Source organism: Condylura cristata, unplaced genomic scaffold, assembly GCF_000260355.1.
Source record: "Condylura cristata isolate star-nosed mole 26May11 unplaced genomic scaffold, ConCri1.0 scaffold00067, whole genome shotgun sequence".
NCBI classification, from domain to species: domain Eukaryota; kingdom Metazoa; phylum Chordata; class Mammalia; order Eulipotyphla; family Talpidae; genus Condylura; species Condylura cristata.
In genome coordinates this window covers 145,051-161,841 of record NW_004567168.1, presented here as the reverse complement: position 1 = coordinate 161,841, position 16,791 = coordinate 145,051, and the positions used below count along the sequence as shown (strand labels likewise).

The 16,791-nt window shown below is 48.9% G+C and overlaps 1 pseudogene; it reads right to left on the bottom strand.

Moving 5' to 3' along the window:
* Positions 1 to 12,070: 12,070 nt before the first annotated feature.
* Positions 12,071 to 14,915, bottom strand: LOC101626695 (annotated as a pseudogene).
* Positions 14,916 to 16,791: the final 1,876 nt, after the last annotated feature.

Below are 16,791 nucleotides of genomic sequence, written 5' to 3'. Positions count from 1 at the left end.
GTCACCTCCGGGGCAGGCGGGAATTGAACTCATGCGGAAGTGGCTTTAGCTTCTTTGTGCTGTGCTTTAACCCGCTGCGCCACCAGGGAGGGCCTAATTACCTTTTTTGATGAATACCACAAGTTTTACATTTTGAATAACACATTTAAACATAAGGTAAAGTATTAATATCCAATACTACAATCTTAAGGCATGTATGCTCTAAAGTAAACCATTATGTTTTGAATTGGATTTTGTTTACCAAAGTTTTAATTTTCACCAGGTCAACTAATTTTAATAGCAAACAACATTTTACAGGTCCAATAAGCAATTTTGTAAGTCTTTACCAATAAGCATTTTTCTAGGGAAACATAGGGAAATAGAATTTTCTTTTATCTATAGAAAAGACTAGAACCATATCTCAAGGTGGACAAAAGGACAGTCCAGTTTTCCACAGCAGGAAGGCAGCAGAGACCTGCCAATGATCTCAACACTGGGGCAAAGGTCCAAGCAGCTGCTTCTGAGACCAGGGGCAGCCCCCACCTGCCAGCCACCGTGGGGTGGTGCTGTTTTGATTTGGATTAATAAAAATGTTCTTATTAGTGATTAAATAGCCAAATTACATAAGTTCCACAATTTAAGAAGGAGACATGTGTTGTCTTTAAGTCTCTCTGTAAGTGACTTTCTAAAATTTTATTTATTTATTTTTTAAGCTTTCAAATTTATGATTTCCATTTGAGGAAGCCAAGGACAACAGATGTTAATGCTGATAAAAATTGAGTGAGTTTCCTATCAGATATAGCATATCCCTGCATTAGCAGAAAAGCTGTAGATTTTCCCCCCATAATCTTAGGGGGAGTGGGATTATTAATTAGGTTGCTAAGAGAAAAAGAAAAGATTTAACTGACAACACAAACTCAGGGCCGTGGGCCTTTTAGCAGGTTGATTTGGAAGAAGACGGGACAGACACAACTGAAATACCTTCTTACTGCTTCGTCGCAGACTCTGGGTTTGTGAAGCCGTTAGTAGGATTGAAGACATCCAATTCCATTCTCTGGGCTTCCAATGGGGTGCGGGGACTCTGTTCAGGGGCCATCTGTTGTGTCAGGCAACACCACACTGATATGGAGGCAGGAGTTGTGCAGCAGGCGCCATAGTTCAGGATGCTGCCCAAGAGCAGGGTCCTGGCCTTATTATTGTTATACCAGTCACACAGTGTTAGTCATATGGGGAAGCAGAATAAGAGGGGGAAGTAGAAGAAGCAGGGGGATGGGGGAACTGTACTTCTCATCTGCTGATAGCTTGGTATTAGATCAAGCCCTGACTCCCCAGCTCCTGGGGTCCTTCCTTATACATCAGTCAACGCCCCCCGGCTTTCCTGGTCATACCTCGTGATGTGTAAGTCAGGATTAAGTTTCTGCATCCGTCCTCAGCCACCTGGGTGTTCCTGGTCATACCTGTGATGCAGACTCTTCCCAGGGAGACTCAGCTTTATGCTTTTAATTGATGTGAAAGGTGCCTCATAGGGTTATGCTCTTAAAATGGAGGCTGGAGAAGCCACCTAGGGTTAGCAGACCACAATATAGGTGGGAGTTTCTCGAGGCTTATTGGCAAAGGGAAGCCTGTAATAATATCATGGAATATCCCTGTTCTGTTGCATTTCCATAGGTCTCACTTGCATCTTGGCTGAACTTGTGCTCACGTGTGATTTTTTTCGGGTAGTGTGTTGCTTCGCTAGCTCTTCCCTGTTAACTACACTGAAATCAAATGATCAAAACAAAGTTTTATTTTTTAATCCCAAATCTCAAAAGAAAAATGAGTACTGTAAGCTGCCAAGTAGTGATGGCATCATTTTTTCACAATTCTTGTTTTCTCTAAGAGCTTATACTTTATCAAGGCAAAATGACTGTCATTTGTCAATTGGCTGTTAATTTTCTTGAAGAAACAGACATTCATTTTGAGGAAAGTGTCTGCTCATTCACCCAATCTAAATAGCCTTAGTTTTTATCTTTTATCCGTCAGGTAAGGATAGTGTTGCCCACAAATAAAAAAGGTGTAATTCATCACATGCAAATATTTCCTAGGGATGCAGTGAGGGAATGCCACAGAGAGGTCTGTGTCCTCACAGGTCACCACACCGGGTATTTTAAAATGTAGATCTGAGGATGAGACAATGGAACTTTTACTGCTTTTCCAGGACATTTTCAAGTGAAGCTGTCTTTACTTTTTGTGTCTGCAGGTGAGTGCTGGTGAAGATTTGCTGCTTTTGCAGTTGGTGCTATAATCTCCACTCTTACGAAATTTTACCTCAGCAAATGCCAAAGGAGTGAAAAGCAAATGGTGTCTAAGTGATGTCTTGAAATAGTTTTGAGCTCATGGATTCCGTGAAAGGTGCTAAGTGACTTCAGGGGCTCCACAGAACACCTTTTGAGAAATGCCTTTGTCAGTAAAACAGGGGGCATCTGGCAAGTGTCCTCTGCCTTCGCCCTCCCTTCATTCCCAGAATCCCTCTCTTGTGCCTCCCTCCTCCCAAAGCTGCCTCCCCTGGAGATACAGTGAGGAGCAGAGAGGACCCTGGAGCTGTGGGGCTGCCCTGTCATGAGAGAGGGACACGCACTACAGGTGACAGGACACGTGTCAACCCTGCCTGAGCCCATGCTGGGGAAGGAGGTTGTTTCCTGTGAGAGCAGAGGCAGGAACCCTGGCAGGTCCCGACCACTGTTATCAGTAGTAATGAGGTGTAAAAAATAACTAAAAATTGGCATAAGGGGAAAAATTATAAAATTGTACATACTTATAGAATAAGAGAACAGCTGAAATTTAGAGATTTGGTCATAGAAATAAATGGTTTTGAGCTCATGGATTCCATGAAAGGTGCTAAGTGACTTCAGGGGCATTCATATCAGCAGATGAATGTTGCATTACAGTAATATTAATATCTCACTCCTACTACGTAGAACAAATGGAAAAGAAATGACAAACAAGATCCAGAATATGAGTGGATCACTCAGGCGATTCCAACAACTTAATGAGTGTCGAAAAGAATGGAGAGTAGAAATTATAAAATTCAGAAAATTTTTGAGCATCACAGATAGCATATGTGTGTGAAATGTCCACCCGGCTCCTCCCACAGAGGACGAGCAGCCCCACACGGGGACCTGCCACCAGGGACTTTCAGACAGAGGCTGGGGAAGGTCAGACCCTGCGGCCCTCGAGAGACAACACAGGCCCGGAGGCCAGAAGGCCCTGACCAGGTCTGCCCAGCCCTGAGGGGGTCAGCCCAGACCCCAGGTCAGGTCCAGGTGAGGGGAAGCGCTGGGGCTCAGAAACCACGTCAGCTTTTCTGGCCTCTGGGGTCACTTTCCACGTCCCTCCTCTCGTAGGCAAAGGACACAAGTGGGAAACGGGGGGACAGAAGGGATGGACACAGAGAACAGGACACAGGGGGAGGGGGCAGGAAGAGCCAGCTCTCAAGGCCTGGTCAAATGCCTGGGCTGTGTGGGCAGATCCTGGCTGAAAACTGCAATGTGAAGAGTAGAGAGTGAGGTGACCTCCAGGGGGCGCTAGAAAGGCTGCAGGAAGAGACAAGGTCTCCCTGTCATTTCCAGAGTGTGGCCACAATCACTGTGGTATTTTTTTATTCTTGTTTTTAACCCCAACCCTAACCCTCAGTCTGTGGTATTTCATGATCATTTTCTCTCTTTCTGCATATCTCTTTTAAAGATTTATTTAATTACTCATACAGAACTGGGGTACAGGCCAGAGGTGCAGGGGCGGTGAGAGGATTCACCAGAGACAGAGTGGGGCGCAGAACAGGCAGATCAATGAAGTGTACTGCTGAGGGGAGCAGCGGGCGGGTCAGGAGGGGTCTGCCACACCATGTGGGTCACCTCCCAGCCAGGGATTGATCTCGCACTGAAGCGGCTGTGCTAGCTTGCGGTGCTGCGTCCTAACCTGTTGTGCCACCAGGGAGGGCCCATCATGACCATTTTCTAGGACACAGAAGAGCTGAAATAACAGTGCAGAACACACTGCCAGGCCCAGCACTCACCACATTCGCTTCGTCCCTGAGTGTACCCATGGATTCGTCTCTACTCATCAACCTTATTTTTCTGATGCATTTCAAAGTTAGTTCCAGACATCATTGCACTTCATTTCTTAACACTTGAGCATATCAGTTAACAGCTAAAGCTCAAATTGGGTTAGGTTTTTTTGGTTTTTTTTTTTGAGACAAAACTCTGAAGATACAAATCTTAACTATAATATTGGAGGAATTTCTTGTCAAGAACATTATATTGTTCTTTCTTCTTCTGGAAACAATTAATATTGAAATAATTTAATGAGATGTCACAGTTGGCAATATAATTTATCCATCCTCCCTCCCTTCAGTAACCACCACAGTCCAGTCTGCAGCCCCCTGGCCCTTCCCTTCTCAGCACGTTCCCGTGACCACACTCTCCTTGGGGCAGAGCCCACGCCTGGTTTCTCTTCATGGTTTATTATTATATTTATTCTGATAACTTTGATTTTCAACCGTATATATATTCTTTATGGGTTATAGGTACAAAACTCCAAAATAGATGTTATCACACCATACAATTATGATATATCAATATATGATGTTATTCATCTTTGATCCTTCAACAAATAAATTTATCTAATTCTCCATTTTTCTTTCATCCACAAGACTATTAGTCAGTCATAAGCAGCAACTGAGCTGTTCTCACACCTTCACAGCCATATGTGACCATGTATATCTATGGTCAATATTTTTATTACCAGTTTTTATTATACAAACTTGTATTTATAGGCAATGCCTGAAGCATAAATTCATTAGAGATGGTCATCTTCTAGAAAAATGACTATCTAACGGTAGATGAAAGACAAGGGAATAGACCTCCCTGGTGAACAGGGGTTGGAGTCTCAGCACTATGAAGGTATCTGTAGCTACGGCTGCATGAATTCGTGGCGTGAGCCATGCTACTCATGTTGTATGACAAAGCTCTGGCATGGGGGGAAATCCTGAAAAGTCAGAAAATTTCACAGCTGGTTCCTGCTGGATTCTTCTTGTTTGTTTATGGCCGTTTCCAAGAAGCATAGTGATTGTCCAAAAATGCATTCAATATTGACTCAGTAATTACTTTATGATTGATTGGATTGATTGCTTTAATAAGAATAACATTGTACAGAGAATGGCACCTTATGTTGTAAAATAATTATTATTTCTGTGCTTAGGTGCTGGCACAAATTTAGGTCGTACGATAACAAGAGACGTATCAGGAACCGAAGGCTGTAATCATTTCCTGCCCAGTCCCCAGTGAGAGATCCATAGTTTTCTTTTAAGTAACATAGTTCCTTTTAAGTAATAGAGTTATAAATATTAATAAGTTTTCCCTGTGTGGAGATTCCTCAAACTGCTTAACATGGAGCTTCCCTACGACCCAGCAATCCCACTCCTAGGTATCTACCCAAAAGACACAAAAACCCTGATTGAAAAAGATACTTGCACCACCATGTTTATTGCTGCTTTATTTACAATTGGAAAGACATGGAAACAGCACAAATGTCCAAAAGTAGATGACTGGATCAAAAAGATGTGGTACATATACACAATGGAATATTACTCAGCAACTAAAAAAAAATGCCTTTTGCAGCAACATGGATGGAGCTGGAGAAGATCATGCTTAGTGACATAAGCCCGAAAGAAAAGGAAAAATACTGGATGGTTTCAATCAAAGCAGGAGTATAATGGAACAGGCGAGAAAATAATAATACTGAACAGTTATATACCAGGGACAATTTATGGGGGTGGAATGGGGAATGGGATCAAAAACAGTGGGGGGAAGGAAATGAACTACACTTTGGTGATGGCACATGGGTGATTTGGTGATGGGAAGACCAAGGGGATTACAACTGAGATGGAAAAATGCACAAAATGATGTAAAAATAAACTATTATATTATTTAAAAATACAATTAAAAAAACAACAAATGATAATAGTAAGTTTTCCTACTCTTTTCCGCAACTTTCACCCCAACCTCTTTTTACATAGAAAGGTTTTTTAGATGAGGTTAAAAGGATAGTAATCAATGACCATATAAAGAAAGAATTTTTTCTTACATCTTAAGTTAGATTTAGAGACTAGGTTGGCAAAATAATTACAGGAATAGTGATTAATAGAAGCTCCTTTTGTAGATCAAAAAAGGTTTTTCCTTAGGGGCAGGCAAATGTCAGTGCACTCGGCCTTGGTGTTTTTCGGACTCCGAGTACCTTGACCTTAGATCCTGGACCTTTAAGAGGTATGTGCATTGTAATATCAGCAAAATGATTGCTTAAATTGTAGTAGCTGACGGATCACCAAAGAAATATTTTGTTTACTGATGACTGATCACTATAGGAACATTTGTGTATTAATTGTACTTTTCATTAATAAATGATGATATCACAATCTCAGCAAGAGGTCAAAGAGACCCCAAACTGTCTTTAAGAAAAAAGCGATGATTCTTATGTTTCTGCTTTGTGCACACACTGATATAATCCCACCACTTTCTTGTAATGTATAAATAAAGACCCGCTAAGACAATAAAGAAGGAGGATGAAGAAAATGCTTTCACCCTGATCAAATGTCTGCGTCTCCTTATTTTCTCTCACCCTCTCTCCTCACTGTCACCAATGCCGTCCTTTCCTGCAGGGATCCTACCTTGGCTGGAGCTGGACTCCAGCAAATGCGATCCCAGCCAGGGAGCTGACCCACATGGCCCAGCAGACCTCTCCTGTCTCACCTGCTGCTCCCCTCAGCAGTGTATTCCAGTAGATCCCCCTATTCTGCTCCCCACTCTGTCATGGATTAATCCTCTCATCCCCCACACCTCTGGCCTACACCCCAGTACTTGTATATAAATAAATAAAAATTAATCTTTGAAAAAGGAAAAAGAAGCAAATAATTATTTTACTTTATAATTAACTGTATGCCGTCAACGCCGTCACCCAGATCACATCAATCCCTTTATATGACACTACTGTAACAATATATTGCAAGTTACTAACAGAAAACACATGAGCCAGAAATCTTACAGCTTTACACTTCAATTCAACTATCAACTTTTTTTATAGATTTATTTATTTATGCATACAGAACTGGGGTACAAGCCAGAAGTGCAGGGGCGGTGTGAGGACTCACCAGAGACAAAGCAGGGAGCAGAACAGGCAGACTGATGAAGTACACTGCTGAGGGGAGCAGCGGGTGGGTCAGCAAAGGTCTGTCGTGCCATGTGGATCAGCTCTGGGGTAGGGGTTGAACTCATGCTGAATTGGCTTTAGCTTCTCAGTGCTGTGCTTTAACCCACTGTGCCACCAGGAAGGGTTCTCAACTATCAACTTTTCTCAGACTTTTGAAGACATAAAAGACATTTCACAGAACAGCATGCAAACTACATACCTCTGTAAAGTGGGGGACAGTCAAACCATTTCCTAGGCTTCAGCTGAAATGACCATCAGAAGTGTTCAGGTTGTGTCCACCTTGTTTTGGGGGCAATTCGCCTCCTTGGGCCTAAGCAAAGGACAGTGTTAAAGTCCCTGAAGGATCCTCACTGACAGTGCGGTGTAAATGGGTGTGTAGCTCTTTGTGACTCAAATGGAAACAAAACTCCCCATGAGTGAGAGGGAGCGATTCTTCCATGTCATTTTCTCTGTGGTCTGTGGTTTGTCTTTACTGTAAATTCTAGAAAAAAAAAGTGATCTCCAGATTCTTTCTCTCAGGGCTTGAGGAAATTCTCCTGCTTTCCTGAGCCTCCATGTCCAGGACCCACAGATCTTCACACAGACAGGGAGGTCTCTCTCCATGTCCCTGGCTCCTGGTCACAGTTTTGCAACTGTCACCCTCCCCCTCCTGTTATAGCTCAGTGACTGCTCTTACCTGTGTCAGCACATGAGTGGTTGGGGAGCACCCCATCTTTCTGGAGCTAGGCCCCCCACATGCAGACATCCTTCCAGAAGGAAGAGCCCCAGAGCCCCTGGGTCCCACCACCCAAAGGAGACACAGGACAGGGAGGGACACACTCACCTGGGGACCCCCGGAGACAGCTGGAGGAGGAGCAGCAGGGAGGGAGGAGGCAGAGCACAGACTGGGCAGGAGCAGGGCGCCATCTCCTCAGGCTGGGGAGACTCAGGGCGGGAGGCAGCCAGGACACACAGAGGGGCAGGCAGCCAGGGGCTCTGGGCTCAGGGGGACAGGGCCAGGGACCCCCACCAGCAGGAGCAGGGCCCTTCCTGGTGACCCTCTCAGGCCCTGAGACCAAGGAGGACAGACCTGGCCCCTCTTGGGGCTTCTGAGCTTGGCTTAAAGAAGTCAGGGTAGGGCCTCCCTGGGGCGCAGGGGCTGTCTCAGCGCTATAGAGCTGTCGCCACACCAGCCACTGTGGCCAGAATTGGATCTCGGCCAGGGATGTGACCCCCAAGATACAGAATACCTGTCCCACCCACTGCTCCCCTCGGTTGTGTATTTCAATAGATCTGCCTGTTCTGCTCCCCACACTGTCTGTGGTGAATCCTTTCTTCCCCAGCGCCAGCATCTCTGGCCTGTACCCCAATTCTTATTCACATAAATAAATAAAAATAATAAATATTTTTAAAAGCAAAACAAGAAAACAGATGACCAGATGACTAGTCACAGCACGTCCGTGTAGCCTATGCTGGGTGTGGCCCCTCCCTGCCCTATGGGGGCCAGTGCTCAGGTAGTACAGATACTCAGGCTCCCCCAGACCCAGCCCCCCAGAGTGATGAGTAGGGAGGAATCACCTGCAGGTGAGGCTGACGCACCCCAGGGGGGTCTGGTCTCCTGCTGCTGCTAAAGTGGGGCTGAAACCCCACATCCGCACCCGCGTCATCATAAACACAGACCCTCAGCTCTGCTCTAGACCTTCTGGGTCTTCATGGCATCCAGGGGACCCCTGTGCTCACTGAAGTGGGGAACCCCCGGCCCCCGCCTTTTCCACATGGGGTCAGACTGTGCAGCGGCTCTGGGGGTGTCTGTTCAGGCCACTCACACTGGGGGCCGAGGTTCTAGTCCTGCTCCTTTCTCCTCCTTAGTCAATCACTCCCTGGAGGACGCTTCATGCCCGAGACCCCAAATATCATTTACATCACACACCTCCCGGACCTGTTTCTCAGTCCACAGTCACCTGTGCTCGAGCTTGTCTGTCAGTTGCCACCATCACTGCATGTCATCACCCTCAGCGTCAACTCTCCTAGTGGATACCCAGGGTGCCGTCTCCTCAGACACGGCTCTTCCAGACTCCCCCCCCCCACCCCGTGTCTACAGGCCCCATGTTCACCAGCAGTCTGAATGCTGGGTCCCCCAGACCCCTCTTTCTCACAGCCCAGGTAATAATAACTTCTTATTATTTTCCCAGTCACACCCCATAAAGCTACAAACCTATCTGTTCTGGTGTTACAGCAATTTCCCAGAGAAATGAGATGGCACTCAGAGGTAGAGAGAGATTTACTCACCAGTGGATTTACTCACCAGTGGCTCACTGGGATCAGTCCCAAAGGCTGAGCCCCGAATTACAGGAGTGGTGAGGTTTGTTGTTTTTTTTTAATTATTACAAAAGTTTATTTTTACAGGAGTAGTGAGGTTTTACAGAGGTGTGTGAGGAGCCTCGTCACCCACCCACCACAGCGTAGCATCTTCATTGTCTGGGAGGGGTCGGGGCAGCCATAGCTCCCACTGCGGGCCAGAGCACACTGCAGGGACTTTCTGCTCCAGCAGGCAGCAGAGTCCAAGCCACTGGCCCCCCAGCAGCAGGCTGGGAGAGCAGCAGATCCTGAGAGACCTGGGAGCTTCCTGCTTCACTTGAACCTGCTCCGGCTTCCTACCTGTACCTCCCACCTCTCACCTCCACCTCTTGACTCTCCACAGCGGCCAGACTGTGGATTCTAAAGAAAAGCTCACAGGTCATTCTCTCTCCTAGCAGGTCGTGTAACACACAAAACACTCCCAGCATCCTCAGGTCTGCATGATGTGGGTGCATAGACCCCCCCAAAATGTTCTGTCAAGCCAGTGATATCCTGGTTCATCCCGGAAACACAGGTGTCCCTGCCCTGGCCTCTGGGCTGGGGTCACTGCCTGAACAGCCCTTCCCTGCCATTCATGGGTATGTGGTGTCCATCCTGTCTCTTCTCAGAGGTCTCCTTCTTGGTGAGGCCCACACTGGCCACACTGGGAAATGGTCATCCCTGTCCCCACAAATCACTCTGGTCACCTCCCCACAGTTCTTACAGAAACTGGATGAGTCTGAAATTCTTCTCTGAACAGATTCCCCTTGGGTGTTGGGGAGATGACACCTGTCTCCTGCTGCTGCCAGAGGAGACGAGGCCTGACCTCCAGAACGGAGGAGAACAGACCCATAGTGATAAACACCACAGAAGTAGACACAGAGGCCTGCGGTCAGAATCCCATCCTGAGCTGACCCGGCCACAGGGAGCTGCCGCCCACATCCTGGAGACAGGACAGGCCCAGGGATGTCTGGGTCCCTGTGGTAACTCTCTTGTGAAACTTTTAAATACAAACACATATGTGTACTGTGGTAATGTAGGTGCACGAGGCTGGTCATGTGTTAGGCTTGCAGGGTGGCCACCTGCACCCCTCTCCCCCAGTGCCACAGTCACCATCACGATCCCTGTTCCCCTCACCCCTTTTTCCTCAAACCGCCCCTACCCCCTCACCACCCTCTGGCAGCCGGTCATGCAGTAGATTCAGGGATGAGTTTTTTGAGTTTGTTTTTTTTATTGTCATAATCATCAACTTTTATTTATTTTACGAAAATAGCTTAGAAGATATCGTTGTAAGCCATGTTGCTCCCAAACATTCATGTTACAAGATTTATCTTCCCCCTTTCATACTTGAGGACACAGAAATCACCGTCATGAGTAGAAGTTGTGCCAATAGTGACCGAGATGTACAACCTAAATAAACCCGCCGTTCAGCGGGGAGATGGAAGGGGAGAGGGGACAGGTAGACACTGAAGAGGCCCAACCGGAAGGAGCGTGGCCTGCGGGTGAGCAGGAATCTCCCAGGGAGAGGTCTGGAGACATGTTCACACAGGGAGGACAACACACTGGGATGAGCTGGGTACACCCTGTGGAGACTCTCCTGTGCTGTATGTAATATGCTGTAGCCTCAGCCCCAAGGAGCCAGGAAATGGTGGGAGACTTAATCCTGGTAATGAGGTGACAGAAATGTGGTTCTCATAGACTCAGTTCTTTAAAAATTGTGGGTGGCTCACTAGAGAATGATCGGAGACAAAATAAAAGTTCTGTGTTGCAAAGAGAAAAAGCACCAATACTTGTCAGTCAGGAGAGGAACAGTTTGTCCACAGGTGTTACCTTCTAGCCTTTGGTTGGACATAAAACTGCTGTAAAAATCATAACCTGCAGCATCGAGTACAAGATCCATCTCAGCCCAGCAAACAGCAGGGGCTGGATGATCCTGGGGTGTTGTAGGCACAACAAGACACAATGCAGGACCCTGTCAGCTGGCGTCAGGCTTTGTCATCAAATGAGTCTGATCCAAGCTAGAGAGATTCAGCCCCACAATGCTGCCAGGCCAGGAAGCCCAGGCTGGCCTGCAGCCCTGGTCAGGCACAACCTGGGGGCGCAGGGTTAGGATTGAAGTCTGCTCCACCTGGCCTCTGTGTGGGTTGGCGTCTCCATGGTCACATGTAGTGACGCCCTCAGTTGTCTGTCTCTCTCCTTTGACCCCACGGGTCAGCACAGACCCTCCAGCGCCACCCCCACTGCAGAGATGGCAGGAGTTGGTGTTTCCGACAGCTGGATGCTACCCTGCCCCCTTCCTTGTCCTGGGCACTGAGGGGTTGCCCAGCTTGGCTGATGTCACTGGTGCTCAGTGACCAGGGGGTGGCATTTCCTGTCTCAGCCTGAGTCTGCACCCTTCCCAGACACTGGGGGACCTTAAGTGTGGACATTCTCAGTAGTGCACCCATCCTCAGAATGTCTCCCTCACAGCTTCCCCATAATCCGGTCCCTGTCTCTGCCCCAGCCCCCGCCCGACGCAGACCTGAGGGTCTTACCTTTAGGGACTGAGAGACACATCAGGGCCCTGGGCACTGTCACTGCCTGGGGGAGAACAACACAGACCTGGTCAGAGCCACGAGAGAGGAGACCAAGGTGGGACTGATGGGGTGACTCCCCCAGGGGCTCCATCTACGCTGTCCCAGGGGCTCAGGGACCAAACCCCTGATCCACACTCACCTGCAGCCTGAGTGTAGTTTCCTCCTCATCCCCCTGTGGGAAGAGACATCATGTGAGACCAGGGAGGAGTCATGTCAAAAGCCTAAAGGAATTTCTAATCCTGGACTGCAGGGAGGTTTCCATAACTGTGAATTAAAGCCTCAGGTCAGGACTGGGAAAATAAAAAAAGAGAGAGAGATTGGGAGGCGGGAGACTGGACCAAATCCCCTTAGGTATCACACCTATTTGGTTGGCATTTCCCATTAAACAGGAAATATAAAGGAGTTTAGGGGGGACTGGACCAACTGGCTCCTGGGGTCTGTCCTCAGCAGGGACCTTCCTCTCTGTCATCTGCTGGGAATCAAGATCCATCACCAGAATGAACAAGGGGAACAGCCTTTGATTTATCTTCATAACTTTTTACAAAAGAGGGTCAGCAGAAAGCTCCAGACTGGGAACACTGTGGATGGTGCTTCCCTTAACCAGGTGGGGCAAGTTCTCTCTGGGAGAGACAAATATCTCTTGAAAGCCCCCAGTGGACAGGATCTCCCCTCCCTCCCTACCTGAGTGCTTCTTCCTCCACATCACAGCTGCAGCCACCACAGCCCCAGTGAGCACAGCTCCAAGGAGAACCAGGCCAGCAGTGAGGCCCCCAGTGGGGATGCAGGACTGAGGAGGGGGCTCTGGAAGGGAAGGGGAGGGGAGACCCTGAGCCCTAGACCTCACCTGACTCTCTGAGGGGTTCAGAAGGGCCCTGACCCTGGGAGGACAGCCTCTGTGCCCACGCCCCCTCCTTACCCCATCTCAGGACTCGGGGTTCTGGCAGCCCCTCATGCTGCACATGGCACGTGTATCTCTGTTCCTCTCTGGAAGGCACCACCACAGCTGCCCACTTCTGGAAGGTTCCCGTCCAGGCCTGGTCTCCACCAGCTCCTGGGTCAGGTCCTCCCCATCTCGCTGCCAGGTCAGGGTGATCTCCGCAGGGTAGAAGCTCAGGGCCCAGCACTTCAGGGTGACCTTCTGGTCAGAGGTGGGGTGGTGGGACACGTGTGTGTTTGGAGGGTCTGAAAAAGGTGAGAACATCCACACTTTGGGTTCTTCCCTCATGGACCCTGAAAACTCATGACAGGGCAATGGGTTTGGAAGAGGAAACACAGAACCTATAAACCAGCCTGACGTGGGGAGTCTGGGTAATCTGTATGTTAGAATGTTCTAGAATCAGAGTAAGAGCTCAGGATAGGAAGATGTAGGTCTCTAAGGAGGAGAAAGACTGCTCTTGACCTGGGGACTCAAAAAAGCAGGAGTCAGATCTGGAATGTTAATTAGATCAAAAACAGGACATCGTGAGAAACTGATGGTTCCCAAAATGGTTGTTGGGTCAAAAGTATGCAGTGAGGGTGATTTCAGGGGTGGTCTCCCCTCCACCAGGAGAGACTGAATTCCTTAATAGTCCTTCAGGAAAAGTAGGGTGCTCTGGGAGAGTCTTCTAGCAACGAGAAAACCCAGGCAGTCTCCTCTCTCTCTGACCAGAAGGAGGTCTGTGTTCTGACAGTTACTCCATGTCCCCTGGGGCGTCAGCCCGAGGGAAATCTGAGTCCCTAGAGGCCGGGCCTGGGTGCCTGTCACCTGCACGCTGCAGTGTCTCCTTCCCCTGCTCCAGGAATCTGCACAGCGTCTCCACGCACTCCCCCTCCAGGTAGCTCCTCCTAGATCTACTTCTCCTTTCGCCCCCACTGGCGCTGGGTGATCTGGGTGATCTGAGTCGCTGTGTCCACCAAGGTCCAGGCGCGCAGGTCCGGGTTCAGGAAGATGTAGTTGGCGCCACGTAGGCCAACTAGTCATACCCGCGGAGGAGGCGCCTGTGTCAGCCCCGCGGTCACTCGCACCCTCCCACCTGGGAATAACCCTAAGCTGAAACTGGAACTGAGATCACAGGATCAGAGGCCTTGGGCTCCTCCTTGTCCAAGCCGGGACGGGACAGGCTGGCCAACCTCGGGGTGGGGTGTGGCGCCCATAGAATCTGGGGTTCCCAGCCCGTCAAGTCCATGGGAGTTGGGGTTGGAGCCCCTCTGCTCACCCTCCTGGCTCTGGCTGTGGTGGCCCCGCAGTCTGAGCAGAAGCTCTCATGCATTCTTTGCGCTGTGCTCAAACCTCTTGGTCTCCTCATCCCAGTACTCCTACCCCTCCTGCTCAGCCCAGGGCGCCCTGTAGCTCCAGCTTCGAACTGGTCGCTGCGCTGTCGAACCGCACGGACTACATGTAGTCCGCGTAGCCCACTTCCACATCCCAGGGCTCCCGGAGACACCGCCGACATCGTGGTGTAGAAATACCTCAGGGAGTGGGGGCCTGGGGGCGGGAATGGGACCAGGGCTGACCCTCTTCCCTGCGAGGGTCCCAGGGAGATGTCCCTGAGGGAGGAGGGAGAGTGGGCTCCTGAGTGGTGTGGAAGGAGAGGATACTCCAAATCTTGGGCAGCAGGACACAGGGGTACAGAAAGGGGTCAGGACAGGGCACCACCAGGGGCAGCAGGGACAGCAATGGGGGAAGCCAGCCTTTACTGGGTCCAGTGTCAGAGCTGCAGCCAGGGGGGCCCTGGCTCCTCCCTTCTGGACCCTGCATTCACTTGCCCAGGTCTCCCTCAGGGCCAGGGCCCCCAAGAGCAGCAGCTGAAGGGGTGGAGGCACCATGGCCCCCACTAACCAGGTCTGAGGAACTGGAAGTCCAGCTGGTGGGTGGAGTCTGTAACTGCAGTAGCAGTCAGAGAGGGCCATTGGCCCCCCCGCTAGAAATGCATCAAGGGAAGAGGGAGCTGGGATGATGCAGGCCAGAGGGGAGGAAGAAGTGAAAATGCAGGGAGTGTGGCACCCAGCAGTAACCTTCCAGGCCAGACACTGCCCTGGGACCAAGGCCACAGGCCGGACCTGGGTCTTTGCTGCACATCTGCCTCCCCGGGCCAACCCCCCCCAACACACAGGCACACTTCTGCTAGGAGACCTCTGCCCAGGCCCTGGGGCTGCGTCACAGATTCACAGAACTTCCTTTCAGGATCTCTGCAGACAGTCTTACTTCTCAGGAACCCCCAAGTATAATTTATGCGAATAAACTATCAGTATTTACCCTACAAGGAACAACATCCTTTTGAACATGTTCTTATTTTAGTTAGATTATTACTAATGCATGTTAACTGCTTTAATGAAAAACAACTTTCTGAAAATAATCGCGGCAGTGAGAAGGGGCCTTGTGCTGTTCACAATTTTGCAAGCGGCTTCTCCGCCCGTCAGCAGCTGCTTTCTCACGTTCCCTTCTGCACTCAGCCTGTTGACCAGGCTGGCAATGAAATACATACAGCCCGGAGGAAAAGTGTAGGAATAGCATGTTGTAATCTTTTGGGATAATTGTGAGTATTCAGCTTTGCTACATCTTTGGTAATGAATTGAAACTAATCAAAAGGCAGTTTTTCAAAGGTTATTGTAAAGAGAAACCTGGAAAGCTATTACGGTTTTGTATTCTGTTACATTAAGTCCATAGACCTCTCTTCTTATTAATGGATCTTGGACTAATATGTGATTTTTAAATGTAATGCATTGTTTCACTAGGTCATAGGAACATTGTGTTTATTAATCTAGATCAAATTTTAAAATCATATTTCTTTTATATTCCAAAGATCCCAAAGGAAAAATTAGTACAGAAAGTTGTCAAGCTCATAGTGATGGCACACAATTTTCTAATACCTGGTTTTCCTTGGAGTTTGCATTTTGTCAAGGCAATTCATTACTACCAGTTGTCAACTGTCAGCAGGCCAGAGAAAGCAAACAGAGTCCTGGGGGCTGGGGGGTTTGGCTGCCTTCCTCCCAGCCCCAGCTCCCAACACCCCCCACTCTGGCCCTCAAGTGCTTCCTTGCAGCCAGCCTCCCTGCCTGCTCTCCTGCAAGAGTATTAAAGCCTATAAAATGCTCTGGGGCTCAGGCCCTCCCTGGTGACACAGCCGGTTAGAGCTCTGCATTATGAAGCTGTCCACAGCCACTGCAGCACAAGTTCAATTCCCAAACAGGGAGCTGACCCACCTGGCACAGCAGACCTCTCCCCTCTTGCCCACTACCCCCCTCAGCAGTGTATCTCAGTAGATCTGCCTGCTCTGCTCCCCACTCTGTCTCCGGTGAACTCTCTCACCACGCGCACCTCTGGTGTGTACCCCAGCTCTTGTATCTATAAGTAAATAAACCTTTAACTGAGGGCTGCTGGACTCTTCATGGGCCTGCCCGAATCCTGGTGAACCTGCCCTGTGGGTGCTTGCACTGCAGATCCAGTCACTGCCTGCAGGGATCCAAAGGGCAAAGCCGCCATGGAGGTATCTGGCAGGTTCTTACAAAGGTAAACACAACTCACCTTGAAACCTGCTGATCACTGGGTATTGACGCAACTCACCTGAAAACTTTGTTACACAAAGCCTGCACGGGGATGTGTATACAGAGCACCCCTTAACTGTGGGCTGTACACAGTGACTCCCTGCTACAGACTGGGAAGGGACATGGAAGAGAAAGATCTTCACGGGGAGAAAGTGGG